Raw genomic sequence first — 26776 nt, forward strand, 5'->3', positions numbered from 1 at the left:
GATCATTTTCTGTGGCAACAAGGAGGAAGAAAAGCCTTGGAAATTGGGGCTGGGTTAGGGAACCGGTGTTTTCCTGATGTACTATAGGAATAAAATGGCATTAAAGATCCTGGCCCATTGTTGAGAGAGAGAGAGGCCTCTGCATTTCATATCTGTCTTATGTCAAAGGCTTAGGAGTCAGCCCAGGGACGGGGATAGGGACAGGGACAGGGCAAAGCAGAAGGGAAATAAATAGCATCTTTTGACCTTGAAGGAGGCATCTCCAGGTGCTGTCCATACTGTATACCTTCTGTCGATACCACAAGGGGATGCCAGGGAAGTTAGAGAAGGTGACTCGAGAACACGATAGCCTGATGTTGTCTTTGCCTCATTTCAATGGTTGACTTGTTGAATATAGCTACCAAGAACACCCTAAATCTGTGGAGAAGATTTGTGGAGTGTATTTGATGCACTCCCCTGTCTGTTTTCATCAGTAAGGCCACAGAAAGCCTGGCCCTGTGTGGTTCACTGTTAATGCAGGTAGGAACCCAGATCTCAAAGGCTTATGGTTTTTATTTATTCGGCTGGAGATGAAGTGTGGGGGGGCACATGGCTTGGTCCCTGTACCACCCTGAAGGGACAAATGCTGGCTGAGTCTGTGTGTAACTGCTGCACTTTAAATGTCAACTCATACATTGTAGGACCGTCTCAGGACTTTTTACATAAAATGCAAATGTATGCACTCTGTATCGGAGCAGGAAGTCTCTTATGGGTACCCAACCCAAGATGTGCTCTCTTGCCCAGATCTTCTGCATGCTGTGACTTTTGATGCCACATAGCTTACAAAGTAAGACACCATAGATGCAAGCAGGTAAGTATTCAGTAAGTACAACTTGCAAACCATTCTGCAGAAGAGAGGCATGTTGAGGCATTTCACCATCTCCCAGGCTGTCTTCATTTATATCGTAGTATTTAGGGGATCATCTTCTTTGCCTCACCTTCTCCAGAACACACTAAGTCTGTTTTAAAGCAGCACTTTTACTTTGTATGTGCTGTCACTCAGGGTGGCCCTGTGCTTTTCCTTTCTATCCAATGCCCCATGGACATTAGAGCCCTGGACATACCTGGCAGGATAATAAAGTGTCACTTAGGCAAACTAGAGCCTCCCTTCTAATGTGTTAAACCTAGGGTGATAGTGGTCAGGACTCTGCACTGCCCATCTGGGATAAAATCCCTGTCTATAATGAAGGAAAAGGTGCATTCCTATATACGGAGACCACCATAGGTGTGACTGGTGGTCCAGGGGCCATGTGGAGTTTCTCTGTTCCTCCTTATATAGTCAGCTTTCTCAGGCCAAATGAGTTGTCTGACTCCATGAGAAGGTTTCCAGCCAGATCTTAGACTTCAAATGTCACCTCTTCCTATCTCTGGTTGAACTGCTCTGAGCATGTCTGCCACCAGAGAGACATTCACATTGGTCACATCCTCAAGAGTGTCTGGAATCAGAATTATCACAGAAAGTCACTGTGGCCCTTGGGACAAACAAAAAGGAGGAACAATTATGTGAGAACGCTATACAGGGGTGAGTCTGGACTCAGCAATGGTCACATGGGTCCAGGCAGATGTCAGAGCAGATGGAAGTTCACAAGAAGAGCTTGACCAGGTACCAGGAGTGGAGGAAAAGTCTATTCTGGATGTAGAAGGAGAGGGATATTACTGCTGTGAACAGACACCATGACCCTTGTAAGGCAACCATTACAAGAACAACATTCAATTGAGGCTGGCTTACAGGTTCAGAGGTTCAGTCCATTATCATCAAGGCAGGAACATGGCAGCATCCAGGCAGGCATGGTGCAGGAGGAGCTGAGAGCTCTACGTCTTCATCTGAAGGGCACTAAAAGACTGGCTTCCAGGCAGCTAGGCTGAGAGTCTTAAAGATCATGCCCACAATGACACACTTCCTTCAACAAGGCCACATCTACTCTGACAAGGCCACACCTCCACATAGTGCTACTCCCTGGGCCAAACATATTTAAACCACCACAAGAAGAGATGAAGAACCCAGAGCCACCACTTCAGGGGCATCGGCTCCATGCCTGCTCAATACCGAGACATATTAACATCTCCTACCATGCACACATGTACACAAGTCCTGTACAGACAGGAGGCTGTGCACAGCATACATGCATGTATCATAGTCATGGCAAGCATGGTAAAGAAGGAAGTTTGCATGCCAAAGAAATGTGATCTATGTTCCATGAAATAAAATTGGCTCTGTGAATCTGAATACCTGGGCCCATAGTGTCCCTCTGGGCTCTAGGCTCAGGTGAGCATCTGGGCTTTGGAATGCCACTATAGATTTGGGAGGAGCTGTGTGGAACTTCCCATGGGGCCCAGAAAATAAGAGGTAGCAGTGGCATCCTGGCATCTTATGAGTCCCATCGGGTCCTGGCTTATGGCATTGAGCCATCAACTTGACGACCCAGGAACCTGCACTTTAGGCATCTGTTCATGTGTATAAAGAAAAGATGGTGGAGGAAGAATTTGATGGTGGGCAGCATTGGTCAACTCATAGTTGTTGACAGGTGAACTGGGTATAGTAGCCATGTCTTTAGTACCTTATGGATGCCATAGTCTAGAGGATGAGAAGGCCAAGACGCAGGAGTTCTTGAGTCCAGGATAGAGTCTGTAGCTTTGGTCAATGGCACTTTGTCTGATTGTGTGAGTGTGTGAGTGTGTGGGGGCACACGTGCAAACGCGTGAATGCACACTGAGAGCAAAGTGCTGCAAACAGTCCAAATTCAGAGCTGCAGGTCGCCATGAGCTGCTCAAGAGATGGACCAGGGACAAGTAATGCTCCCTGGGTAGATTTAACTATAGCACGCAAGTCTCTGAGGGGACCAGTGACTCTCCAATCTTCCCCAAACCTGGAAGACACTGACCTGCTTTCTCCCTAGTCTGACATACATACATGTGCAATGATAACATCACACTGAATTGATGCAGAAAGCGATTCTGCTGCCTTGTTTCTTATCTCTCCCTCCCTCCCTCCCTCCCTTCCTCCCTCACTCCCTCCCTCCCTCCCTCTCTCCTTCCTCCCTTCTTTTCTTCTCTCTCTCTCTCTTTCTCTCTCTCTCTCTCTCTCTCTCTCTCTCTCTCTCTCTCTCTCTCTCTCTCTCCTTTCCTTTCTTTCTTGACAATACTGGCAGTATCTAGATTTGTATCCCAAGCTGGACTTGAACTCTCAATCATTTTGCCTCAGTCTCCCAAGTGCTGGGGTCACAGGTGTGCCACCATGCCCAGTTGCCTGGCTCTCTCAGCTCAGAAGCCTGATGACTCCACACCCTACATCCATATTTTCTTCTAAAAATGGACTGCCATAATTACATGTTAAATATGATTCAAATCTGCAGGGAACTGTAACTCAATAAGCATGAAGAAATTAATGAAAAGCTTAATTATTATAATAATACCATTAAAATCTAATAAGGAGAGAAAAAGTTGACTCATTTTACTTCAGCTTGGCCATCTAATATCTTTTTTCCCCTTTAGCAGAACTATAATTAATTTAGACTTGGGTTTTCAGAAAAGCTAAATTATAACCACAGCACTTAAAAATATTCAGAGCAAAGGAACCAGAATGGGAAGGAAGCTTTCTAGGTTATAGGTGGGTGGAAATGAAGACTGAGAAGTGATGAAGGTCTATCGTGCTTCCCACGGACCTTGTGGTAGAGGCTGCCATTTTTCAGTCCATGGACTCAGAGCTGCTTGTAACTATTAACCAATCTGTACAGCTCTTACACCTGTATAAACCTCTAAAGTAGTGATTCTCAGCCTTCCTAATACAGTGCCTCATGTTGTGCTGACCCCCAACAATAAAATTGTAATTTTGCTATTGTTACAAATAATAATTTAAATATTTGATAAGCAAGATATCTGAATATGTGACCCCTTTGAAAGGGTCATTCAACCCCCAAAGGGGTCATGACCCATATGTTGAGAACTGCTGTTCTAGAGTCACAGAGCACAGAGGTAATTTTAATTTGGGAATTAGATATAATAACAACAACTCAGAGTCCTTAAATGCCCCTTTATGTGGTGAGAAGTATCTGAATCCATTGACCACACTGGTAAATGTAAGGAAACAAGTCTGAGCATCCAGAACATTCTGCAGCCAGATCTTCAAGTGAAAGGAGCTCATCTTTTTCACTTGATGCTGGGAGTTCCTGACCAGGGGAGAGTACCTGACCAGGGGGAAGAGTACTTAATCAAAGGTTGGGAGGTTCCTGACCAGGGGGGAGTACTTAATCAAGGGTGGGGAAGTACCTAACGGGGGGGGAGGCGGTATCTAACCAGGAGAGAGTACCTGACACGGGTGTGTGTGGGAGTACTTAACCAAGGGTAGGGAAGTGCCTGACGGGGGTGGGGGAGAGGGCGGTATCTGACCAGGGGAGAGTAACTGACCAGGGGGCAGTAACTGATCAGGTTTCTCCCCTGTACTCAGATGTAAGGATCATTGCTAGGGTGCTGGGATGCTGCTATCCAATACTTGCTCTGCAAGACGGACTTGCTTGGATCCTGGGTTGCCTCTGAAGAATATACCTCCATTGAGGGATGTGTCAGTCACTTTTCTGTACCCATCAGAACTTACTAACCAGGGCTGTGTGATAGACCTCTGAATCCTGGGGTCAGATTTGAAAGTGAATTGGACTCTGGTTTTAATGTCATTTTTCAATGACTGTTGTGTGCTGAGTGCTTGCCACACTTCAGCATTACTTCTCCAGAATAAAACTAAGCAGAGTCGTAGTTGCTGGGCCTATCATAAGCACCATTTGAGAAAGGTGGAAACGGTCAGTGGGTTTTCTCACCAGGACGTAAGGGCAATGCTTGGCCCCAGGTCCCCTTGCACCTTGCATGTCTCTAAAGTTCCAGCATCAATGCTTTCTCTCAGATGAGCATGTCCTGGCACACCAACCCTTCTTCAGGAACACTGTTCTTTAGCAAGGATTCTGAGTGGACAGAGATTTGATCCTTGCTCTTGAAAATGCCTCCCTTCCTCCTGTCTTCCAAGCTCCTGTGAGAGAAGCCACTGCATGTTGAACCATCTTCTCTCATAGGCAAGTGTTCTCTTTCACCTTCTCTAAGACTTCCCCTCATCTTTAGCTTACAGATATTTATCTACTACGTAGGTCCTCAGATATCTCTTCCAGGGCTCTATCATATTGGAATTTTATTCTGTGGACCCTGGTTCTTCAAGTTGTAGATTTATACCTTTATTGCCATTATGTTTTGTAGTATGTTTCAGCCTGTTATTTCTTATTTCTCTCTCTCTCTCTCTCTCTCTCTCTCTCTCTCTCTCTCTCTCTCTCTCTCTCTCTCTCTCTCTCTCTCTCTCTTTCGACCTGAGTTACAGCTGCAGTCCCACAGGTTTCTGATAACTGTTTCCAGCCTGCCTTCTCTCATTCAGCCACGTGGGGGATTTCTATCATCCTATCATCCTGTCATCAAGTTTCTGAATCATCACTCCTTGCTTATGTCAAGTGAACCCACTGACCCCTTTCTCTGAAGTCACTTTAGTCTTGGTTGTAAAGTTTCACTTTGGTTATTTTCTTTTGTTGAAGGTTCACTCCAGAAGGTTCTGATACTTTAGTATAAACAGTAGAGAGTTGCCTCTCTCATCCAGGATGTGATCTCGGTTCTCTGCGTCTTGGGTGAGTTGTGACTAAACCTCCAATATTTCCACACACCACTGTGAGGGTCTGCGTCTAGCTTTCCATTCAGTTTTCTGTCACATGCCTGCAGCTTCATAACCAGAATCTTCTTGTCCACCTTTGACATCTGATGACGTCCTTCATCACTGAGATTGATGAATATGAAGCAACTCTCATGGTTGCCATGGCACCAGGTGGCCATGCCTTACTCATGATGATGGAAACCTTGTCTTCACCTCAGTCTCCTCTGACATAGTGCATGTATGGAGCATATCAGCACAGCCCTAGGCAGGCAAGAGCCCAGATTTACCACTGCCCCTTTAAGGAGGCACGTGCTCGGATCAGGGTGATTACTATCTGGATGTAGCCTCTAGCTTCTGCTGTTCTTTGGACCTTCTGTCTACAGTCTCTTCTTGTTGGCTTTTCTGTGTGACTTCCTTTATCTTTTCTGGGCTGTCAGGGAGTCTGAGGCAAAGGGGGAGCACAGTGACTTAGCACTCTCTTTCCTGGACCAGACTTGTGGGTTGGGGAGCCACTGCTTTTTCTTTCCAAGCTTTAGGCTTATGTTGTCTCCTCTTCAAAGATTTTCATTTCCCCCAGCCTTCCCCAAAACAATAACTTTGTCTCAATTCATGTTTTTCTCTCCAAGAATTTACAGTATAAATCTTGAGCACATCAACATTTTAAAAGTGAGGTTTGTGCTTCTTGTTTGAAAGGGTATTGATTGGCTGTGCCACCTTCGTGCCCTAGCCATGACTCAAGTCCAATATAAAAATGTTTCTTATTTTTAAAATCCAAGTTCTCTCAGAGGCAGAAAATGTTAGATGGAGGCTTTTCCTTTTCAGGATTTGTCAAAAATATCTACATGACCACAAATGCCATTTAATATCAAAATAAAATACTTACTATGTTTCTTTCTTTTGTTTTGCCTTTTAAATTAATTTTTCCTTCTCCATTTTTCTCTCCCCTGGTTCTTCCTTTTCCAAAGCACCCAGCTTTTAGGTTTCAAAAACTCCTGGGGTTGGGGATTTAGCTCAGTGGTAGAGCTCTTGCCTAGCAAACGCAAGGCCCTGGGTTCGGTCCCCAGCTCCAAAAAAAAAAAAAAAAAAAAAAGAAAAAAGAAAAAAACCTCCTATTCCAGGTCCAATGTCAATCTCTCTCTTTCCCTAGTCCCTCCCTCCCTCCCTCCCTCCCTCCCTCCCTCCCACTCCCACTCTCTCTCTCTCTCTCTCTCTCTCTCTCTCTCTCTCTCTCTCTCCCCCTGCTGCCTGCAGATCCAGATGTAGAACTGCCAGCTACTACCCCCAGCACCATGTCTGCCTATGTGCAGTCAAGCTCCCTGCCATGCTTATAATTTGGATTAAACCTCTGAAACTGCAAGCAATCCACCAATTAAATGCTTTCTTCTGTAGGAGTTCTTGGTCATGGTGTTTCTTCACAGCCTTAGAGCACCAACTAAGATGGTGCTGTTAATAAGACCCATGGCTTTCTCTTTGCTAACCATCTGTCTCCATCAGATCAGACGTAACAGAGTTGGGATGCTTTGGTCATACTGATGGCTTTATCAGTAGCACCTGGAACCACGAAAGAACCCTGAAATTATGTGTTCAAAAGAATAACAGAACAGATAAATCATCTTTGCCTTTAAGTCCAAAACAGCATAGTTCCCGGCACACAAACTTCAATGATTCATTCTTTTGTGGGGACAGCTTGTAGGACCTGAGAATCTGCCTCTTGGGTGAAAGCCTAACTACCACTTACTCTGACTTTTAGGGGAGCAGCACAGAGCAGCGGTGGACATATGAGTGACAGACATGGGACACTGGCACAAATTGAAGAACCAAGTTAAAAAAATGTTCTGAAAGCAAATTCCAATTATGCCTCACATTTTAAAAACTCATGAAAATTAATTTCTTTCAACAATGTATAAATTCCTTAGGATCACTTGCAGGCATTCCCATTGAGGATATTGGTCTGAATTCTATATCCATTAAAAGACTATCTTCTAGTAGATGAGAGATTCACACATTGTGGGGCAGGGTGTAGAGGAAGCCCTATGCTGTGTAGTAGGGGGACCGATGAGTTCAGCTACAATTAAAAGCAGCGTGGAGGCCATCACTCACATGACCCAGCAATTTCACTGAAGGTACATACCCTAAGGGAACAGCAGCCACATGTCCCAGGGATGTCTGTACCCATGTTCATGGCAATGTGTGTGTTGGTCCCGTCATGCACTAACCCCGAGTATCCACCAGCAGATAAAAATGGGGTACTTATGCATTGTTGAGTACTGCCCAGCTCTACCAGACCGATCATGAATGAAGCTTAGTTCATACTGATTGAACATGCTGGCGATAGAAAGAAAAAATAAAATAGCACCATGAAGGCAGAAAGTGGGATGGTGGATAGCAGGGACTGGTTTGAGCTAGGAGAGGATTAGTGGATGTTGGGGGAGGTAAGAGAAACCAGATTCACAGCAAAGGCACATGTTCAAGCGCCGTGCTCACCCAGTCTGAGCAACTTCCCAGTGTGTGCATGGCAGGAGGGACAGCCAGGCATGAGGAGTCTAGACACAGAGCCAGTCTGGGTCTTCTCAGTTAAATGTCATATGCAAGAGTGTCCTAGTCCAGGACTTACTTGGCATTAATTAAAAAAAATCTTTCTGCAAATTTAAAAGTCTTCCAATCCCAGGTTTGAGATGGAGGCTCGTTCCCTACACTCTTGTCACAGGAGACTCCAGCATCCACAGAAAAGCTTCTTGGAACATTTCAAGGGACCTTAGAGCTTCTAGGGCCTCCAACTTCCTTTCCACGGTTAGCCAGGATGTGTGTTTCCTATTTTGCAAACTAAATGATAGTGGTATACTTTTGAGCACTCTGTTCTGTACTGACAGACGCACACACACTGGGGAAGCATCCAGCATTGTCAATAATGCATGTTTCTGCTTCATTATTTTGAAAACATCTGTTGAAGAAGATGCTGCTCCTGAGGGGGACTAGGAAGTCAAGTCAACGAGCTGCGTTGGCTCTGGCTCTGTGTATCCCTCAAGGGTACAGTTTCTGGGCTCTGGAGAAAGCTGGAGATGGGATGGTCTCTTGCCACAGTCAAAGGTGAAATGGTCTCTAGACTTCTGTGTGCTGGAGTTCTCATTAAGATAGAGAGAATGTGATTGGGCCTGTGCACATTCTCCAGAGCAAGGGAAGGGGAGGAGGTAACAGGTGGGTCTCCTCAACCAGACTCTGCAGCAGCAGCACCAATCCATGATCAGCTGGCTATGCATGGGTTTCCCAGAGCTAACTAGAGGACACAACATGGCTTCCTGTACTCCTGAGGAGGAGGAGCTACGCTCTGGGAAGAGAGTGAGCCTGTTTCCCCATTGGAACAAGCGAGACCTATCATGGGATGTAACATGGATGGTCCAGCACATGTTCAGCTTGCATGAAACCTGGGTTTGATCTTTAACTTCACATAAACGGAACACAGCATTGCATGTCTATAATTGCAGCATTTGAAAGATGGTGGTAGAAAGGTCAGAATTTCCCTTTCCTTCATGGCTGCATAATGAGTTGGTAGCCAGCCTTGACTGCAAGAGACCTTGTTTAAAAAACAAAAACAACAAACAAACAAACAAAACAAAACAACAAGCAAAAACTTTGGACCTTGGTCACCTGTTAAAATGCAAATGAAGATGTTTTGTTTTTACTGAAGCATGAAAGAATTACATGTGGAAAAATAATTAAATAAACATCATTATAGGAATCATGTTCCCAGGTTGCATCTGTCCCATGATGGCATTTAGGACTTGAAGCCAGCTGAGGGGCAATGATCGAGCACTGTGCAACTTTAGACTGTGAAAAAGAAAGAAGCGTGACACAAGGACTCAGGTGACTCAGGCAGGACTCCCACAGCCATCTTTAGAAAACTCCCATTTGAAGTCGGAGGCCTAGACACAAATGTGTATTGTTTTATTTTGTGATTTAGTAATTAATTATCCAGATGATTCACCCACTCCTTTAATTTCTCCTTGTGTTCAATGTCTGAGTTCACATCAGGTGTGAAAAATCAAAATAAGAATGAACCCTGAGCTCCATTCTTTACAGTGAAATGTTCCCCGAGATTACCTGGGGGCCAGTGGGTAGGTAGATAGGGAGGTCTGTGTGACTCTTCCTTAGACCTGATATCAGTCCCCGTGCAACTGAATAGCTGCCTCTAAACCTACCCACTTATGGACACTTGCGTGTTTCCACTTCATTAGTTTGAAAACATCTGTTGAAGAAGATGCTGTTCCTGAGGGGGACTAGGATGTCAAGCCAGCGAGCTGTTAGCTCTCCAGCATCCAGGCAGGCTCCCACAAGCTCCACACCTTGCCAGGAGGTACTTCAGCTACAGGGAGACTTCCTCAGCCTCCAGACCTTGAAAGGACACTATCTAGCACAAGATAAGCTCCCATAGGCTCTAGACCTGAGGACCAGGTAGGGTTCCCACAGTTTTCAGACCCCGCAAGGGGGATTTTTAGCATCAGATAGACTTCCTTGGGCTTGAGACCTGCAAAGAGGTTCTGTAGCACCCAGGCAGGCTTCCATGGGCTCCAGACCTTGCAAGAAAGCCTCCAGCAACAAGAAAGCTCTCATGGGCTCTAAACCCTGCAATAAGGTTATTTATCACCTAAGCAGGTTCCTCTGGGTTTCAGACCCTTCCAATAAGTTATGTAGCACACAGACAGCTTCCCATAGGCTCCAGACCTTGCAAACTTAACTTTTTTGTAGGCAGGATTCCATGAGCTCTAGAGCTTGCAAGGAGGGTTCTCTAGCAGAAGATATGTTTCTGTGGACTCTACACCAAGTAAGAGGATTGTCTGAGACCGGATAGACTTCCACAGGCTCCAGACCCTGCAAGGAAGCTCTCCAGGACCAGGCAGGCTTCCCTAGGCTTCAGACCTTGGAAGGAGGCTCTCCAGAACCATGTGGGGTGGTCATGGGCTTCAGATCTTGCAAGAATGTCCTTTAGTGGCAGGTGGGGATCTCAGGACTCCAGTCCTTGGGAAGGATCTCTCCAGCAACAGGTAGGCTCCCATGAGCTCCATGTCTTTCAAGGAGGCTCTATGGCACTAAGGGAATCTCTCTCAGGCTTGAAAACTTGCTGGAAAAAAGGAAGTTACCAATCAGTCTTTTTCAAGCACTAGCAGACTCACATCCTCTCCTTGTAATTTGTTAAAAATATCAAATGGTTTCTGGCACTGGGAACTTTCTTTTCTTATATTTAATATTGATATATGAAACTGCAGTCATACTTGGTTCCTGAAGATTCAGTATCAAGATTCAAATGATTGAGGGTAGGGAGCTGGCTCTGTGGTCAAGATCAGTGGCTGCTCTTGCAGAGGACCAGTGTTCAGTTCTCGGCACCCGCACGGTGGCTCACAATCATCATCAACTTCAGCTGCAGGGTACATTGCACCCTCCTCTGGCCTACACATGCACCTGGCACACAGATGGTGCGCAGAAATTTAGTCACACGAAATTAAAATAAAGGAATCCGAAAAATTAAAATAATTAAGAGAACTGGATGGTGGATGAGTCAATGTTACCTCTAAAAGAATAAAATGTTTAACAATTATTTGAGGAGATGAAACTTATTTTTAAAACCCTTAAATTATCACCTGAGCTTCTCTAAAGTACAATTTAATCTTCATAGCTTCTTTTAAAATAACACACTTAGTTTCAAAGATTGGGACCCCAGATTTTTCGTTGTTGATGATGTTGTTGTTGCTGTTGTTGATGTTACAGACCTCATCCACATCAAAATAAGCAAAGAATCAGGCCTTCAGACAAGCTCCAATTAAATCAGACAAGACAATGAAAATGTTTTATTCTATTTAAATGTGGATTTACATAGAATATGCTTTTCTGTCCTCAGAATATCCAAACAGGAAAATATCCATATCTGGATTTCAGCTTACAGTCACATCTTAATCTAAGCCTTAGGACCATGAAATTGCCAGTTCTAAAGATTTTAGGTAGGTTTTGAAATTGCTGTCCATGAAGTGCTTCCTATGCAAGTGTGAGGACCTGAGTCTGGATGCCTAGCGTTCAAACAGAGGACAGGCTTAGCAACACATACCTGTAACCCTAGTGCTGTGGAGGTGAATGCAGGATGATCCCTGGAGCTTAATGGCCAGTGTAGCTACCACAGACACATGCATATATACATATAAACACTCATACATACCCATGCATGCATACACATACAAATGCACATGCACATGGATAGACAAGAGAGAATCCCTGGGACTCAAAGGTCAATCTAGCCAAGTTGGTGAGTTCCAGATTCAGTGACAGACATTACTGCCTCAAAAGGTAACGTGGTGCAGAAGTCGTGGAGAGATGGTTCACTAGTTAAGAGTACTTAATTAGTTTTTTGAGAACCCAAGTTTTGTTCCCAGCACTCAACTCAGGCTGCTCACAACCCCCTATAGCTCTAGCTCTACTGACTGGATGCAACACAGACCTTTAAGGACATCTGAACTCTTATGCACAGACCCCCTATGCATGGACACATGGATGCATAATTAAAAATAATTTTTAGATTAAAATAAGGTGAAGAACAATTAAAGAAGAGACCTGAGATAGACCACTGGCCTACAAATGGATGTATATGCATATGCATGTGCACACACACATAGGAAGATGTACACAGACAAAAGTCTCTTATCAAGACAGAATTATTTGGGTAAACTAAGAAAAGAAGCCATCTGGGATCTCAGAAGAAGCTTGAAAATCCAGTCTGGGGCACACCAAAAAAATCTGTCAGACATCAGGGTGATTTTCTTATATTCTCAGCTGAAAGAAAGAAGTCTCTGTGTGTATAGGCATGTGTTTTATGGGCATGTGTCTGTGTATGTATGCATTTGTATGTATGTGCATGTGTATGTGTTGTGTGTATGTGTGTGCATGTACTGTGTGCATATATTTTATAGATCTAACTAAAATCATATTAAAACCCTGGAGGGCACATTATTAGCCTTATAAAGCTAAAAATCATCTGAGAGCTTATATGATGAGAATAAAATGATGTTCAATGTTCACAAAGGACTTTGAACACAACACATATTTAAGCACTGCAGTATTTTCCAAACACTCGAAGTTAAGTCATTCTTCTCATAATCCAGTATGAAGTTTAGGTACTTAGTTCTTCACAACGTTAGAGGAAGAGAGCCCAAGCTGAGGGCTGCCTTCCCTTATTGGTTTTGAGGTTGAGATCCTTCTGAATGCACACCTAGAGTGTGTGAGATTGATCTGAAATGAGTCAAACACGACTTGAAGTCTCCAAGGCTTGTGACTCCTGGACCAGGGACATTTGTCAGAGGCGGCTGTGGTGCTGCGCATGAAATACTGGCTGTCTACTGGGGGAGCCAGAGGCCACACAAGGAACCTTCAAAGCTCTGTCATGGCCACAATGATAGATTGATGACACCATGGAGCCTGGCAGCAGCAAAGGGACAGAGATGGCAGGCCAAGGCCTCCCTGATCAACTGGAGGAAGTAGAAGGCTGAGCTCTGAGGAAAGTGAACGATTCAGGCTGTTCAGAGCAGCAACATCCCCAGTTGCATGTCCAATAAGAGGTGGCCCTGGACTCATGACAACTAAGGAGGAGCCAGGACACTTCTCCAGAAGCAAGAGCCACATGTGCAGCGTGTGTGAGGCCTTTCCATTTTCGCTAATATAGGGTAGAGCATCCTAAGAAACTTGCCTGGCCTAAGCCAAGGCCTGCATTTCTCTATTGGTTTTCAGGTTGAGATCCTTTTGGTTACAACAATGTACATACACGCATATACAAATGTGCAGATAGGCTTTCAAGCCCATACATGTATACTGGCACACATTTATACATATGCACAAATGCACACATAAGTACTCATATAGTGCACACATGCATACACACACATGCTCATAGACTCATTTACAACAACTCACATCTACTTTCATTTGCACATATAGATACATACATGTATACATACGTACATGTTCAAAATACACATTTGCAGACATGTACACAATTACACATGGGTTAGCCCATGTGTAACATGAACCGCACACATACCCACTCATGCACACACAACCACAACCTACTTGTTTGCTTATTTCTAAAGCATTGTCAAATTTTTCAAAAGTAAAATCCAAAAGTGTTTTTGAATAGACAAATTCTCCATAACAGATTTCTTGTGCAGGGCTGATGGTATGGCTTGGTGATAAGTTATGTATTTAGCAGGTATAAGACCTGGGTTCAATCCCCCAAGGTCCCCTTAAATATCCTGTGCATCCCTTGCTGCATAAAGCTACATGGTAGCTCTTTAAACTAGGGAAGGGGAAGGGCTCTGAATACAGCAACCAACACAGGAAAAATGTGAGAACTCTTCTATGGAGGACAAGCTGGAGTAGGAGTCAAGGGGAACTGGGCTAGCTTGGAGCAGTGTGACTGGGAGACAAGTTGTCTTCTAGGGAAAGGGGATGGTCATGTTTCCACACTGAGAGCAGGTTTCTATCTCCGCGAAAACTTAGGTACCACTGAGAGGTAGGTAAGAGAAAATAACAGACATCAGGAAGAAATGGAGGATGAAATCACAGCCTATGTTGAAATGGCTGTGAGCAGAAGTGTGTCTGTGCTTGCGTGCGTGCGTGCGTGTGTGTGTGTGTTTATGTGTGAGCATGCCCATGTATGTATGTTCATGCATGTGTGCCTGTGTGTGTCCATATGTGTGAATGTGTGTTGCCAGCATGTGAGTGTGCCCATATGTATGTAAGTGTGCCAATGTGTGAGTGCCACATCTGTGTGTTCATGTATATATGATGTGTGTATGTGTGAACGTGCCCATGTATATGTGCTCATGTGTATGCCCATGTGTGACTGAGCACATCTGTGTGTGTGCCCATGTGTGAGAGAGCACATCTGTGCATATGTGCCCACTTGTGTGTGTGTGTGTGTGTGTGTGTGTGTGTGTGTGTGTGTTTGGGGGGTGATGCTGGGAATAATGGAAGAAAGTTAATACATACTTATCTTTCTTAACACAGACCTAACACACAGCTCCTAATACCCCAAATCAAGAATATGTGTGTTGCTGAGAAACTCAAGGTCTGATGGTACCCTAAGGTATGGGTGACCTAGGCAAGGAAGCTTGTGAGCATTCTTCCTGCAGGCTGTGGGTGAGTTGACCTTTGAACTGTGTGCTTGCACTGGTGTGATCACATCCACAGCAGCACAGCCATATGTGGCAGGTTTCTGCCTCAGAGGCAATGCTCTGAAGAAGCTCATAGCAGCCGCCACATTGAGCATCACCAGCAGGCAGCCTGGGCCCTTTCTGATTATGTGAGTGTAGTGCCAACCAAAGTGAGTTAGCTATGGACATCTTCAAACTGCCCAACTCCTGATTAGATGGAAATTATGTAGACCATTTGTCACGTGTTCTTACAGGTACTTCCTTTTAGGACAAAGCAGAGGAGTAAATTCCATTTGCTGTTACTGAGGCCACTGAAAGGAAGAAGTGATAGCAACAGCGCATGCCTGGGTCCGGTGCTGACGGGTGAATGAGCATCTTGGGAAGCAGGGACAGAAAAGTCCCTCCTTGCGCATCAACCACTGGCCTGGTGGGTATAAATGACTACCCTTAGGGATGGATCCACTGGAGTCCTTGCCACGCCCCTTGTTGGGCTGGTGTGAGTCACTAAACCTTCACCACCCTACACTACTGTTTTCTGGGAAAGGGTCTCACTGTGTAGCCCATGCTGGCATTCAACCTGGCAATCCCCCTGCCTCAGTCTTCTGAGGTGCTGGCAGTACATGCCACCCCTGACTTAACAGATTCTTTTATCACTTTATCCAACACATCAGACACTATTTAAGAGATGCAGCTTTAATTGAAAAATGAAAAATGAATTATTCCCATGAAAACTAATTTCACTGCAGTGAAAGACAGTGGTTTAAAAGGGTTCTTGGTTTGCTTTGGAGAATCCGAACAGGAGACAGAGTGAACTGCAATAAATATGAGGTAAGGGACAGTGTCATGAGATGCATCATGTATGGAGTCTTGAGGACATAGACAATATAAACCGAGGTTAGATGGACAGGTAGACAGTGTGATGGACAGGTAGACAGTGTGATGGACAGGTAGACCATATGACAATATGCTCTTAGGCTCTCAAGTCTTCTCTTCAGGTAGAGAGGGTATGGGTCACCCAGAGCTTCCTATTTTTGTTCTTAGATGAATTTTTAGACTTTTCTTAAGAGGAAATTGATTATTTCTTTATGATAACAACTATGTTGTCATCAAAAGCAGAAAGCCAAGGGTTTTCTCTCGAGTAGGGTGTTCAACCAATCTCCCAGATGTGTTCCTAAAGGGCCCTCTTTACTTAAGGGTTTTCTGTGTACCTGGAAGTGCAGCAGGTATAAGAATGAGAATCCTGTCAGAGGCATGAAGCCCGTGATACTGCAGAAGCTGGCAAGTTGGCAACTCTGATTTGGCAATTGAGCCATGAACAGCAAGGGTAAATTCTAGTCAGCCCAGAAAGGAGTGCGATTTCAATCCATGTCTCACAACTGTCTCTCCTGCTTCCTGTGCTGTGCCACTGGGCCCCCAGCTCCTGTTGCCTGTCTTCATGTCCTCCTCCAATGTGTTAAGTGCTTTGTGCTAACCCAGTTGAACTCTTACTAACTTGGCTGTGGTTGTTCTGTGAGCAGTGCTGCCTGGGAGCGCACAGAAACTTGACCAGAGGCAGCATGTGAAAACTGTTCTTCTAGCCCATGTTGGGCTTTCTTTGTGGTGTGTGTATGGTGGGACAAGGACACAGCATTTCATACATGCTGGGTTTTGTTTTTTGGAGACACTGGAACAGATCTATCATTGGGAGCTGAGCTCTGCTGCAAGTGGTCAGGCTGCACAATGGATGGTCAAGGTGGATAGGGGTACCTGGGAAAGCCTCTGAGTAGAAACAGCAGGAGCTGGGCAGAGAGAGGAAAGTATCTGTCTCCAAACTTGTCCACTTCTGAGAAGAGTGGAAGTGACTGTGAGGAAACAGATGCCATGAGGTAAGAAGTGTGGGACTCAGGAAGGCCAGCATTAAATGGCTCTTTAAACACTGGTGTCCCTTTCCTGGGAACTATTGAGTTGAGAATCACAGCCTTCCAGGGATTTTAATCTTGGAAGAAATATGTTAACATTTCAGGCAACTAGACAGAGACAAAATATTCTTGTGTAAATGTGCTGAGTTCTCTCTGATGGCCACAGAGACGTTTTGTCACCAAAAGCTCTTCGCAAAAATCCCTTGAAAAGAACATTACACATTAAGGAGATTTCCAGAAATTGTTCCTGCCTAACCTCCTCCCTGTCTAGAGATATCATCTTTAGCCTGGGGCATGTGGAACCTGCATGTAGAGAAGGTCTAGAAGAACCACAGAAGTAGTTGGCCACTTACTTGCACCATCTCTCTACAGCTTCCTCCCTCCCTACCCTTACTTGTTTGTATTCTTCTTAACATCTGTCTATCATCTATCTATTATCTATTGTCTTAGTCAGGGTTTATTCCTGCACAGAACATCATGACCAAGAAGCAAGTGGGGAGGAAGGGGTTAATTCAGCTTACACTTCCACTGTTCATCACCAAAGGAAGTCAGGACTAGAACTCACACAGGGCAGGAACCTGGAGACGGAGCTGATGCAGAGGCCACGGAGGAGTGCTGCTTACTGGCTTGCTTCCCCTGGCTTGCTCAGCTTGCTCTTTTATAGAACCCAGGACTCTCAGCCTAGGGATGGCACCACTTGGGCTGGGCTCTTCCCCCTTGATCACTAATTGAGAAAATGCCTTACAGCTGGATCTCATGGAGGCATTTCCTCAAGGGAGGCTCCTTTCTCTGTGATAACTCCAGCATGTGTCAAGTTGACACACAAAATCATCCAGTAAATCTATCTATCTAATCTATCTATCTATCTATCTATCTATCTATCTATCTATCTATCTATTATCTATCATCATAATCTACCATCTTTTTATCACCTATCAGCCGTCTATCATCTATTATCTATCTATCTAAAATCAATTGTATCATTTATCTATCATCTTTCATGTATTTAATTATTACTTACATATCTTTAATACATGCTATCTGTCTATAATCTATGTGTTTATCTACTTATCATCTATCATCTATGTATCATCTATTTACTTATTAGATATAATCTATACTTTATTTATAAACCTTTCGCTTATTTGTCATCCATGTATTTATTCATCTACCATATATCTGTCACCTCTCTCTCATCTATCATCTATATTCTTAAAAATTCTGTTCATTATTGAGTTTATGTCTGTGCTGAAGACTTTCTTTCTTGGAGTTTAATTACTAGCATGAAAAGCAGACATTAAATGCATTCTGTACAGTGGAAATTTCCTATGTCCATACATGGTAACATCTGAGTGAATTAAGTCCAAGGTCATAGAAGGGGGAGCAGGGAGCAAATAATAGTTGGTGGAAGGAGAGGTCTTGCAGACACTGTGATTTATCAGTTGTTGTCAGCTTATATCACCTCACTGAAGCTACTAGAAAAAAGTTGATAAAATATTAAAAACAAGGTGTTCTGGAAACATTGAGGTAGCTGTGCCTAGATGGATAGAGTAGTTGAAACAAACCAAAAAGTATAGTGGATCTGACACCTAGCACCGTATCTCCATTCAAGTGTGTGCAGATTCCAAGGTGGAATGAGGCCCAGACACCATGAATATCAGCAGCAGGTGAGTGGCTAGGGAAAGATGCACAGCACTCAGTGGTTTCTAGAGACAAACTTGAAGCAGACGGTCAGCTTTCTGCACGCATCACTTTCTGTGTCAGCAGCTGGTTTCACATGCATTTGCAATGAATAAATTTTCATAGTGTTTCAGTGTTCCCACCATACCACCATGTGCCCACTGGTTTCTGGGTGCTCTTTGAGAAGGTTTACATAGATGATGATAGGAGGCCCTTCAGCTTTTGTAAGAAAGCACAAGGCCCTTCCTGTCTCCCTTGTTCAGTTTATTCTTGATCTGGAAGAAAGATCACTGCTGTTCTTGTTTCACTGAGTAGTCTGGAAATCTCAGTGTTTATTGTAGCATTCAGTCATTTACATTTAGTGTAATTATTGCCGTGATTGCATTGGACCTGTCTTTTGGCTGTTTGGATTTTCACCTGCTCCTCTGTTCCTCTTCCCTAGTCTTCCTTAGTGTCAACAAAATGTTCATAGCATAGACTCTGAGATGTTCCTCTCAGATCTCCAGCTGCAGAGCATGCAACCAGCAGACAGCTCTTCCTAGATGATCCAAGTTCATCACTGATACTGAATGGGTCATCCTTCCATGACCAGCTTCCAGCTATTGCCTCAGAATGGCAAACTCTTTCCTGAGACCTCTAGCTCCATCAGCTAGACACTCAGCAGCTGTTTCCAGACTCTGCTAGACCTGGCTCTCAGACTAAGACTTCTACTCAGCCTCTTCTTCCTTTTCTTTGTGGGAGGAGTTACCCTCCTTATGGGACAGATCCCTATAGGCTTTCTCTATAAATCTTTGAGGCATCTCAGCTCACCTTGGTCTTTGCTTTCTGCTCTATTCATGTACACTGTGTTTTCTGTATCTATCTATGGCTTGTCCATAGTAGCTTGTTGCATTAGAGTGCTTTGGGGTTCCAACTTCTCATCTCATCTCATCTCATCTCATCTCATCTCATCTCATCTCATCTCATCTCATCTCATCTCATTCAGTCCACTTAAGAGTTCATAGTCAAATATTGAAGGCAGTTTCCAAGGCTGGAGAAGAAGTAGGCAGCAAATCCAGCATGGGGGATGCACTTGAATAGAACCTGGCACCCAATACTATCTGTCTTGGTGCCTACCAAAACAATAAGAAGAGACCTTGGCTATACTCATTCTGCATATGAAAATCAAATGTTTCAGTTCATCGAGGTTACTGTGTCACTCAGAAGAGGTGGGTGCAGGTGTGAGGTTAGGCTTAGCTGGCCGTCAGGTGGCATTTCTGATCTCAAGAGACAACTGTCTCCATGGCTTATGGCCAGATCACCAGCAGAGCAGTGTAAATCCTCGGAGCTATACCACAATGTCATCGGCCAAAGCCTGCTCTGTTCACCATTTGCTCTATGGAGGGCTGATGTTTAGACCTCTGGCTGGGGCTGTGTTGTGTCAGGGTGGCTTTGTTGCCTGGATCCTTAGACTATGATCCCTCTGTCTTCCATGGATGTGATTTCTGTGCCTGCATTCCAAGGCTCTATAGAGAGAGGCTTCTAGGTTTGCACAGTGGCCTCTGTCTACTCTGTCATATCTTTGGTTTTCTGACATGAAAAATGTCTTGAGATCCCAATGAGATATCCTTTTGCAAAGCACAAGAAAAGTATGAGTCTCACTCACTGAAGGGAGAAAAGTACCTTAACCTACCAAGTACTGCATTAAGGCCAGTGTTAATTCCACAGAAGTGTTCTGGCCCCTGGAACTCCAGACTCTTCCTACCAAGTTCTATATATCTATGCAGCAGGACTGTGCACACATAGGAACACAAGGTCACAAGCATGTGAGCATGCCCATGTTCACGAACTGCTTTAAAATGGCTCACAACATGTCTTGTGTCTCTTTGCCATTTCCTTCAGTGGCTACTTCCTCTGTTTTGTGGCTTAGTGATAGCAGGACAGGGCTCTGACCCAGCACGTTCCACTCCACTTGTCCACAACAACAAAGGTGCACTGTTCCAGAAGTGCTTGGAACATTTGGCTCAGCAGATAATGCCATAGCAGCGCTTTTCCTTCTGATTGGATCTCCCTGTGGAGAGGGTGGAGGCTGGGTCTTCTCTCTCTCCTGGGTTTGGTGCTTTTCACAATTTCAGGGGAACCCAGAAGTGCCCCAGTTCTGGAGTGCTCCTCGGCATCCAGGCAGTTGGCCTTCCAAACAGCATTGTGGCCCTGTCAGCACCTCCCTCAGCCTTGCCTGCCTGTCTTATTTCTGGAAGCTGTGATGTTCAATAATTCAGGGAGAGCACGCATCAGCATATCTTACAGCATATTTGATGTGCCAACAAACAGACTGCAGACTGTTTCGTTTCAATTAGCCCCTTTGTTGCCAACAAAAGCCCAACAAACCCCCTGAGTGAGGGCCAGGCCTCACTCCAGCCCGTTCTTGGCCAGTCCCTGGCTCCGCGTGTGTACACAGGGCCTGCCACCCTCTGCTCTCATCCCCTCTCACTTTCTCTGCTATTGTTCTCCTGGTATCTTTTTACCTGGGATCAAGTGACTTTCTCCAACCCAGAAATAAGGACTCAGCTCCATTTTCAGGCTTCTTCTGATCTCCCCAGCTAATTGGCTCAGGTGTAAACCAAACCAGCAGGGCAGGGACTTTGAAGTGAGGCTGCTTTGCGCAGAGCGCCTGGGAGCATCCGTCTGTGTGTCAAATACCATCCGGCCAGCCCGCTGCTTGGCCACTAATGAAAACGCACGTAATCAGGGTGTATTACAAGGCTCACATCCATGTTGGCGCTTTATTGTGAGCTTATCATTAACTTTGCAGGCTGGACTTGGAATGCAATCTGGCCAGTTTTTAATAAGTGGGGGCATTGGTGTCACCCTGCGCAAGGCACTGGGCGACACCAGCTGTGACTTCTTTACATAGGGAGACACCCCTTTCTTTGATCAATAATGCCTTTTCACTTTAAAAGGGGGCTCATTTTGCTGAGAGGTGGGAGGAGGACCTTCCCAGCCCTCTGCCCGCAGTCTGTTTGTCCAGGATGCACAATTACAGAAAGGTCAGTCCACAGAACACTGGGGACCCTTGCTGCTTTGCCTGACGCTACCTTCTCACTCTATTTAAAGGGTGCGCTAACCACAGGGCCCACCCCCTGTTTGTGTGTTGATTATCAATGGCTGCTTTGCAAAGGAACAAAAGCAAGAAAAGCAGCTGGCCTTTTCGAACTCTGATTTTGCTCAGGCTCTCTTCATTTTTAATATGCAAGCTGGCTGCATGAAGCCAGCATAATGAATGGCGTCTTCTCCCTGGCTCTTCTGGATGGCTGGGAGGTTCACACATCTTGCTTATACTCTGTCCCCAGGGTGTGACCTGTGTGCTTCCTCTTTCATGTGATCTCTTTGGCATCTGAGCTGCATGCCCATGGTGGGTGCAGAGCCTTTCACACCCAGCTGCAAGATAAACACACACATCTTTCAGGAGTGACATGTGCTGATCAAATATTTCAAAAATTTTACACATGCATTGACATGCCATGGGATGAGGCACACATTTCTGTGTTCTGTATAGTATGACTTAGGAACTACCATGTGTTTGAAGGGGCAGAAGCATCCAGTTTCTGGATGTGAATGCTCACAAAGGCATTATTGTATGCCTCTATCTGCTTGGTGACCACAGTATAGCATATATTTGTCCCCTCCTGTCCTGGTGGCTTAGATTGAGGACCAGATGTGTCTTTACAGATGCAGCCTGTTTTCCCCTCATGTGGTGTCCCAAATGTTCCCACATTCTGGGTCTTCTCACCAGGCCCTCCATTGAGTGAAGGCAATGTTAGCGGTTTCCATTTAGTTTAATCACCCATTGAAGACTGGCCTCTAAGTAGAACCACATTCAGAGGTCCTGGGACTTAAAGCATTAATGTGTGAATTGAAGGGACATGTTTTAGCCAGTGGTTCTCAACCTTCCTAATCCTGTGACCCTTAATACAGTTCCTCATGTTGTGGTGACCCCCAACCATAACATTATTTCATTGCTACTTCAAAACTGTATTTTTGCTACTGTTATGAATCATAATGTAAATATTTGTTATGTAGGATATCTGATATGAGTACCCCAAAGGGGTCATGACTCATGGACTGAGCACCACTGGTTTAGCCTATCATGGAGAAAAAGTATATCATAAACTTTGGTCTAATGTTATCAAGTTACCTCAGAGTTATTGGCACTGGCCTGGAAGTGGTACCAGAGGCCACAACTGTAAAGCATCCCTAGAAGCCCCTAAAGGGGTCCATTTTGGGTTTCTAAGGTTTACCAAGAAAATGGACAGCTCACATCTCCAGTCTGGAATCATAGTCTGCCTGCCCACTAAGGTAGGGAAGAACATACTCTGCCTGCAGGCTCTGGGGTCAAGGGGAGGTCATGTCTCAGCACCTTGGCATCAGCAGATCCTTGGTTGGTAGGATGGGGCCTTTGACCTGGACCACAGTATCTTGGGTGGTTGTGTCACCTGTTATGTACAAATGCACATAAGCAGCAGCAGCCAGGTCCTGCAGTTTGGTTTCTGCTGAGACTGATTCCAACCGCAGAAGTTCCACAAGTTGAAGACCTCAAAGGCAGAAATGCAACATGGTTCTCCCCGAAGACGAGTCCCCCAGGCCCAGGTATGAAATTCCAACTAATGTTCTTCAGAGAAAGCTACAAGGATCACGTTCATGGAGAATGTCAGCCTTGTCTATCCCCAACCCAGCAGGATGCTGGGTTAGTCATAAGCCAGCTTGGCACTGCCAAGGCTCTCTATCTCAGCCTTTAGTTTCAGACTCACTTTGCTTTTCATTCGGCCTCTTGGATGGGACATCCCAGGGATATCATCAGCTCATTTTCTAGGGCTGTGTTTTCCCAAGAAGCGGCCAGCCCCTGGGAAATACAAGGAGCGATGTGCCTCTATATACCTCTAGCAGCCCATTTCCTCCCTCTCTGAGTCTAGAGACCGAGTTTACAGTTAAGTGGTTGATACAGAGGTCAGAAGTTATCATCAGATAAACAGATGTGACGGTATCAGAACAAGACACCCTATCGGGGAAATATCAAGATCCTTTCACCCAGACATGAAACCCCAAGTGTAGGGTCTCCAATGACCCAGGCAGGAAGTACCAACAAGGTGTGTCTGTGTAAATGAAAAGAAGGAAACATTACACCTGCTCTCTGTCCCCATTGCTGGGGGAAGTAGTAAATCATGCTTGCCAAGAGGCACACCTCTGTGGGATATACTGTTGGTGAATTAGCAGATCCTCCCTGAGAGGGGCTCATTGGAGAGACATAGGGTAGGGTGCTTTTATTTTCCTCTAGCAGCCTATTTTAGGCTCTCTCTGCTGAGTGTCTCTCTGTGCTGAGTGAAATGAACTTCTGATGCAAATACTGGTTGATAATTTGATTGACACTCCTAGTTGACGCAAATGTGAATCTGCATAGATACACTGCAAACCCACTCTTCTACCAAATGACAGCAGCTTTCTGGATGAATTTAATGACCTTTTCAAACACTGCAAGAAAGTCTTCAGCTTTTTGTAGTGCTGACAACATCACAGCAAGGGAATGCTGCCCATTAAACGTTCACATGCATGCATGCGTGTTCTAGCAACAGTTGGGCCTTGTGTGTAGTCAAAGGTGAGGTCAGATAGGTAGGGTCTTCTAGTGGATTCTGTGGATGGGCCAGGGCCTCTAGCATTCTTGATCTGTAGGCTTTTATTAATCTGGGTCGGAGCACCCAGCTGACAATTTCTCCTGTTTCCTAGAGAGCCCTAAATACTTTTGCCTTGGACTTCTCTAGGGTCTTTTCTGCACAGCATGAGCCTATGAGATATTGGAAAACAGGTGGGCAGAGGCCTAGGATCATACAGTTCTAGTGAGGAACCCTCTACAGTTACTATGGGAGTTACTATGCAACACTGTGCTATTGGGAGACTCATTTAAAATGGTTCCGCACAGGTTGGGTCATACTGATGTCTACACAGAAAAGCAGGGTACCTACCAGGGATGTTATACACGTTTCATACACGTACAGCTAACACCTTGCTCTGAGAATCTTACACAATGGGTATCAGTCTGCATGTGTTCGTGGGAGACACATCCCATTCCACAGAGAGAATGCTTGTCTCTGAGATCGACATGCTTTATTTGTTCTGGGCAGATAGGTATTATTTTTTTTTTTACCTTTTATGTGCATGTAATATGATGTGAGTGAATGTTTGTATGCATGTGCAAGTTTACATGTGAGCACGGGTATGCATGTGCCAGCAGCTCATGTGTGGCAATCAGAGGACAACCTAGGGTGTCAGTCTTTACCTTACCTCTTGTTTTGACACAGAATCTCTAATTGTTCCCCTCTGTTGCGCCAAGTTAGCTGGCCTGTGAGCTTCTGGGAATTCTCTTGTTTTCCCATCTTGTAGTAGGGGTGCAGATATTACAGCATATACTAGTGTTTCTGGTCTTAAATGGCTTATAAGGATCCAAGTTCAGGCCTTCATGCTTATGTGGGAAAGGCTTTACCCACTGGGTCATCTCCCTATCTGTGGGGAATTGCCCTTTAATCCACATTACAAGGTGAATTTGTGTGCTAAGAGATCTAATTTTCTTTTATTTTTTCTCTCTTGTTCTTATCAAAATTAGCTAAGTTGTAATATAAAGAAAACCAGTAATTACTCACTGTTATGGCTTACACTGTAATCCCAAACCCAGTTGGGAGGCAAAAGCAAGTGAACTGTTGGTTCAAAACCAGTGTGGGGTAAACAGTCAGACCCCGGGGGCAAGGTTTACTGTCCTTCCTTAACCAATACATTTTAATGATTGACTGTGACTGAGGTGCCACTGATCACAAGTATAGGAATTCTTGCACAGATTTCCTTTCCCTGGTTATTCTGATTCTCAAGCCAAAGCCTTAGCGGTGAAACTTCATAGGAGCCTCCCAGAGTTTCATCTCACAGAGTCCTTACATTTCCTACTGCCTCTGCGAAGTGGCTTAAATATCTGTTCTTTGGATTTAGTTATTACTAAGGATGAAACTCCAGTGAATGAGGGGCGGTGTTAACTGTCCATCAGAATCCAAAGCTTGATAACACGAGGGTTTAACTGAGAGATCACTTTGAACACAGTGGGAAGAACCGAGGAGACAATGTTGAGGATTGAAAAGTTTAAGAAATTACAAGGATCACAATCGCTTGCTCACTATGTGCTGAGCCATCACTGAAACTAGCTGCTTCACAAAAGCAGGAGACGGAGGCTTCAGGGTTCAGGTGCAGGCTCTTGCTTACAAGGCTGACTGGTTCACTGGAAAGCCATTGGTTAGCTTCCTGTCTCAGAGGGAAAATGTTCACAGCTCACAACTTTGTAAACTTGAAAACAATGAAAATCTTTCATCCTGTCCCAGAACGTGGGCTTCTTTTGCTAAGTTGCAGTTCCTCTAAGGGCTATTGGACACTGTGAAAACTGTGTACTTTCTCTCTCTCTCTCTCTCTCTCTCTCTTTCTCTCTCTCTCTCTCTCTCTCTCTTTCGTACACACACACACACACACATGCACACACACACACACACACACACACACACACAGAGAGAGAGAGAGAGAGAGAGAGAGAGAGAGAGAGAGAGAGAAACAGACACAGAGGAAGAGAGAAAGAGAGCACATATGCAGACTATGCAGGAGGCTTTTGTTTTCTTATGCTTTTGTGTTGAAACATGAAGATTGCCAAGAGATGCCCAAAGACTGTTCGAGCAGGAGACTCTAAGAAAGGAGTTTTCATAAAGATTTTGTTGAAGTCACACACAAATATAGATCCACTGGGGTCTCTACATGGGTGGGACTCTTCCTAGAGAGAGGAGCTCACCCTCTGTCATGGAGCAAGGTGACAAGCTGGATTTCTGTGCAGCGCAGGCTGCTCCAGCTGCGGCTAGGAGGCCTGTATCTGCACCTGTCATGGGGCCCTCATTATCGAGCCACACATGGCTCCCCCCACTGGCTGCTCCTGAGGATACCTTTATAATGAGTCTTCCCACCTAAGTTTATTGAGAGGCTCATTACACACGTCACCATGAGATTCTGCACACCCAAAGAGCTGCATTAATAAATTAATTTCTCTTTTCCAAGTCCCAGCTGCAGAGAGGAGCTGTGCCAGAGAAAAGTGGTCAGCTGTTCCCAGAGGTTGATCCATCACTGTAAAACTCAGTATAAGCAACCAATATGTCAGTCAGACTTGAGAAAAGTTGTATTTAGAGGTACTATTTTACTACTACAACCACCATTGTCCTCCTCTTCCCCCTCCTATTAGAATTATTAGTATC

General features: G+C 44.8%; 1 long non-coding RNA gene across 1 annotated transcript; it reads right to left on the reverse strand.

The window, feature by feature from the left end:
• Nucleotides 1-9618: 9618 nt before the first annotated feature.
• On the reverse strand, nt 9619-21163 carry LOC147996674 (uncharacterized). Its single transcript, XR_015654339.1, has 2 exons — nt 20984-21163; nt 9619-10829 (listed from the first exon to the last, which is right to left on the reverse strand). It is a non-coding gene; the product is annotated as an uncharacterized LOC147996674 (long non-coding RNA).
• Nucleotides 21164-26776: the final 5613 nt, after the last annotated feature.

The sequence above is a fragment of the Rattus norvegicus genome, chromosome 1 (assembly GCF_021556685.1).
Source record: "Rattus norvegicus strain SHRSP/BbbUtx chromosome 1, alternate assembly SHRSP_T2T, whole genome shotgun sequence".
NCBI classification, from domain to species: Eukaryota; Metazoa; Chordata; class Mammalia; order Rodentia; family Muridae; genus Rattus; species Rattus norvegicus.